The sequence below is a fragment of the Panthera pardus genome, unplaced genomic scaffold (assembly GCF_024362965.1).
Source record: "Panthera pardus isolate Hobbes unplaced genomic scaffold, ASM2436296v1 HiC_scaffold_119, whole genome shotgun sequence".
Taxonomy (NCBI): Eukaryota; Metazoa; Chordata; class Mammalia; order Carnivora; family Felidae; genus Panthera; species Panthera pardus.
The window spans coordinates 164,274-169,845 of NW_026526676.1; positions in this window are offsets into that span (position 1 = coordinate 164,274).

Below are 5,572 nucleotides of genomic sequence, written 5' to 3' on the forward strand. Positions count from 1 at the left end.
AAACCCAGCTTCCAATGGGACCCAGCCCCTCCCTGACCGCAGCCTCAAAGCGACACTAAGAAAGGAAGTTTCCAGCATGATGCGGTCACAACGGACAGGACGCTTTGCTCAGGTATTGTTCTACCTCCTGTCATTTCTGACACGGACCTGCCGGCAGCACCACAATCCCTGGGTGAACGCCTGGCCCACGCCTACCCACCTGCCCCCCCACAGCACCCAGGTGGCCCTCTCCTCCCTCAGAACATCTTCCCAAGGGTCTGGGAGCACACCACCCTCCCCCTGCCTGGCCTGCTCATTCGACCCAGAAAATGAAATTGTGCCATGCATCATCCCATAGGGCTGGACAGACCAGATCTGGACAATACGGCTGGGAAAATATGGCCTAAAAGAGGGCAGGGCGGGACACTCCTGATCTGTCTGGGGACCCTGGGGGTGCACCAAGGGTCGGCGTTGGCACAGCTAGCGGAAAACAAGGCTATGTGAATGACGAGGAAACAAACGCCTGTGCATGGTTCCAAGCATGAGTCCCAAGGGGGTGGAGCGCAAGGCAGGTGTTGGAGACTGAGCTTTGTGGACAATCTAAGCACTCTGCCAGGTGGGGGTGGGGCAGCAGACTGGGCAGGAGGGGTGGGGGATCTGGTCTCCCATGGGATGCAGGGGACACTGTGTGTGAGTGTTCCCGAGCCTCACTAACTGGTCACTAACTTCCTTTTCCTTTTATCTTGCAATCACTGTCGAAGCTACAAAAGACTGCGAGAATAGTAAAGGAACCCCCATATACCTTTTAGCCCATTTCACTAATACTTCACTTGGCCAGGATTTACATATGTACAGACGTATGCGCGTGCACTCGTACATAAAGTAAAACCTTGGTTTTCGAGCATACCTCATTCCAGAGACATGTTTGTAATCCAAAACACTCATGTATCAAAGCAAATTTCAAGAACCACTGGCTCAGTTGTGACCACATGACATTCGGAGTCACGTACGACTCATACTGCAAGACATCGCTCCTTCATCAAGTTAAAGTTTATTAGAAATGTTTGCTCGTCTTGTGGAACACTCGCGGAGCAGATTACTCGCAATCCAAGGTTTTACTGTATTTCTAAATCATTTCCAAGTTGGTTGCACATACCATGCCCCTTTGTCGGTTCTGCTCAGGGTCTACACCCTGAGGACAAAACCATCCTCTCACATATTCACAAGTCAGTGACCAGCCTCAGGAAATTGAACACCAGTACAACACCGTAATCTAAACCATGGGTCATATTCCAATGTCATCAACTGTCCCAAAAATGTCCTTATTAAACTTTGTTCCTGCACAGAATGCATTCCAAGGTCACTAACTGTATTCTGTGGTCACATCTCTTTATTTACCTTCTATTCTGGAACATTCCTCGGCCTTGGTCATTCATGCCACAGAAATTTCGAGGAACAGAGGCCTGTGTGTTACTTTCAGGCTGTGCATCAGTTTGGGTTTCCCTGTTGTTCCTTCATGTTCACATGATGGTGCATAGACACCCCTCCAGTGGCCTTAGTGACCGAGTCAAAACCCCCCAAAACACCCAGGCATTTCTGAGTCTCAAAAGGGCTTCTTCCCGTGTGCCCGTCTACCACGTCCTGCCACTGCTGGACTTCCGTCCGTCTTGGATCCCCCCTGACCATGCTGGTGACCTAGGAATCCACTTGGAGAAGCCACAAAGGGCCGCCATGACCCCTGAGAGGATGCAGAGACCGGCTCTCCTCCATCGGCCTCTTTGGGGATGCTCGGCTCCTGACAGAGTTGAGGCGGTGAGGGGAGAGTCTTGCCCTTGCCAGTGTCTGGGCCTGAAGCTCCAACGTTTGGGCTGAACAGAAGGTAGGCTCCCCCGGGCTTGATCCCACCGGCTGCTCCCACAGAGGCTCCTGGCTGATCTGAGGGCTGGGGCCAGCTCACAGACAGAGCCCTCTTCTTCCCTCCTGTGCTCTCCCAAGCGGTCAGCTTTTATAGGACACTCTCATACTCCTCCTCCAGGACTCCCCTTAGGGGGCGCAGACATTCCACTATCAACACTACGGTCAGGACTTCTGGTCTCCAAGTGGCAGGGAGGCCGGGAAGCGAGGCAGGAGCAGCCCACAGGGTGCCCCACCCACACCCCCTCCTGCCAAGGCTGCTGCCTGCAAGGCATGTCTGCCCCAGCATCAATCATGGAGGGTGGGCTCACTGCACGCCCATGCCCCAGTCCTCTGCCCCCACTAGGCAAGGCTGAGGCATTTCCTACACTGTCCCCACACTGTCCCCACGGTCTCTCAGAGGAGCCGCACACCCTTTATTGGCCCCCATCCTGCCCTGCTCCCTTACGAGCATTAACATCACTCAAACTTGTCTCAGGATAAGTCCCAAACTCAGAGCCTCTCCGTCCCGAGAAAGGTCCCTCAGGGTCTTTGGTGGCCATGCCTGACGGGGCCTAAGCCTCAGAGAGACACCGGCTGAGCCTTCTTGCGCAGACTGCCAGACAACAAAAATGCAACTGAGCAGATTTTAAAGATCTGATTGGCTTTAGGACTCATGAATTGGGTAGCACCCCAAGCGGCAAGCAGAAGGGGCTCCAAGGAGCTGGACAGAAAGGAAGGTCCATCTAGAAGGAGGGCTGGGTAAGAAAGTTACTAGCAACAGCGAAGGGTTTTTGCAGGGAGGCTGCTGTCCAGGGGGAAAGCAAGGGGTCCCTGGATCCAGGAGACATCTTCTTTCTTTGGGGGGGGGGGTGGATAGGCCCCTGTGGCAGAGGCACTGGCACTGATGGAACATTCCTGGCTGGTTCAGACTACGTCTCTGAGGGGGGCTGAAATGCAGTTGGATTAGGCCTTAAGCCCCAGTTTGGGAACTTCAGCGAAGTGACACTATTTGGGGCCTGTGGTTTTCATTCTAACGACACCCACAACACACCCACTGCCACCCTGCCACCCTGCTCACCTCCAGCTCACTGACCTTGGGGCTGACACCGCCCTTCAGAAGGGAGGCGGTGTCAGGTCAAACAAAACTTGCAGGCAGGTCTGAGATGCGTGAGAATTATCAGAGGCCACAAGACAGGAGGGAGGGGGGCAGTTTAGGGGTCAAACTGAAACTCACAAGGGTGCATCAAGGACACCCACACCCTGGATGGGCTCAGAGGAGGGGTCCCTGAAGCCACGTCAGTCCCCTAGATGCTCCTGCTGTACTGCTGTATGTGGATGACCCAGGGCTCATCGGAGTGGATGACAAGCATCCCTCATGAGTTATTAACAGCATCGGTAACGGTGAGACAAAGCGATCACTGGAACACTGTGAGGTGCCTCAAATTGTATTTCAATCAGAAAAATCATTGTTATTGTAACAGTGAGTTAGAAAACTCCCAACATCTATTCAGGCTGCATTTCTTTGTGACCTAGTTGGTCTACTTAAGAAAGGAAGGACAATCTCAAAGTATGTATGGGGATGTCTCTCCCTCTCCTGTGTTCATTTGCATCAATCAAGCAGTTACTGAGCATGGAGTCAGGTAGGTGCTCTGCTAACTGCCATAAAAGAACAATCTTAACCAACAAGCACAGGCCCCAGGAGGCACGGGCACTTTCCCTCTACATGAAAGGCCAGGAGCAGAGCCTCTGGGAGGCCAGGTCCCCATGCAGCTGGCGCGCACTGAGCCAGTCTGCAGGGCACCGCCTCTGTCCTGATTTGATAGCATGTGGGTCTTTTTCTACACTAATTTTCTGTTGCTACTGCAACATGTTATCACAAATGGTGGCTTAGACGACCTCAGTGGATTCTGGAGGTCAGAAGTGGCTGACACCAAGTACGGGCAGGTTGCGCCCCACCCCCCCGGGGGCCCTGTGGGGTGGGGCCTCTCCTGTTCCATCACTCTGTGGGCACAGTGCACCTCTGGCCGGCTGGCCGCTGAGGCCCGTCCTGGCTGCAGGGTCCCCTGCATTCCACGACTCTGCACCCTTCCTGCATTTTAAGGTGCACTGAGTCCTTCTTGCCCCTCTCACCCCCTCTTTCCCTTTGGCCTCATCTCTCCCACCTCTCTTGTGCCTCCTTCTTCCACGTTTAAGGGTCCGTGAGGCAATGGTGCGCCTGTCCAGACAGTCCAGGAGGGCTTCCCATCCCCAGGCCCTTATTTAATCCATCCTCGGTGCTCCTTGGGCCACAGCAGAGGACACATCCACAGGCCCAACGGGTTACAGTGGACATCTTTGGGGGCCATTTCTCCGCCTCCCATAGGCTTCTCACTGGCCTGTTCTTTACCACCCTTTCCACTCCTTTTCTGAAACATCCAGGCTGCTGGGATAACGCTGAAATCCATTCATCTCTTCTCTGATGATCCATCGACCCCTTGCTACTCTGCCTGGTCCTCATTTTACAACAGGAGTCCGCAGAAAACACTTCCTCTTTGGAAGTAACAACTGTTTCCTGGCTTTATCTCATGTTTTTCAAGCTCTCTCCTTTTATTTCTGGTTAAAGATCAGCCTCACCCCACACCAGCACTACTGAGATGGTCTCACGCCCAAGGTCTGCTCCTTCAGAACCTCCATACTGGTTCCTGTCTGTTGGAAGTTTGCAGGAAGACTGTCTCTCCCCATGACATGGGATGGGGCATGGCATGAATCTTATGGTTCTGACCTCCAAGGAGGAGACCTGGTCACTACCCTCCCCAATGACGTCACAGAAAGACTCCTGGTCTGGTCACATAGCCAGGTGGGAGTCACGTGCCCAGCAGGAAACAAGTCACTGTGTCCACATCCCCCACCCTGCCCCAGGGAAGGGGGCAGTTAGCCTCACTCACCTCAAACCCACAAATGGCTTTCTAACAGAACTGGGCAGATTATGGTAAATAAAAGAAACCTGATATGTGTCACATTTTTCAGCACATGAGTCCATCGCTACGACGTCACTGCCATCATCACTGCTACTCATTCTCAGTACTAAATGGAACCGGAAATCTCTAAAATTTCTGATAAGGAAAATGTCTTTTTTGGAGGGATGGAGGGACAACAGTCTTTTGCAAAGGCATGCCGATGAATAAAGCTCATGCCTGAGGTGAGAACTGGACAAATAACAGAAAAAAAAAACAAAAACACAAAACCCACGGCATCTGGAGGACTTTTCCCCAGGGGTTGAGGACCTTGGTTAAGCCCACACCAAAACAGAGTGATGAGGCCAATTACATTTTTAGTCATTTTAAAAAATAATAAATGATAAATCAACAAAAGGGCCCGAGCAACAGAGGAGCTTCCTTTCCCCACCTCCTCCTGGGAAAAGGCAGATGTGCAGGTAAAGACTGGCGTGTGTGTGTGTGTGTGTGTGTGTGTGTGTGTGTGTGTGTGTGCGCACGCGCGCGTGCTCACACACATATTGGTTACTCTGTCCCAAACACCGTGACTCAAAATTCCGAGAATCTGAATTCTTGTTTTCTATGTCCTGCTCATCCCCATAAATGTGTTCTGAGAAGAAAAAACACTTAAAACTCATCAATGTATGTTAAACTGAGATCACTACCCTAGAAAAATAGTCTGGGGAAATTAGTGTCAAAAAATAATAGTTTATGGTTCAGTGCCT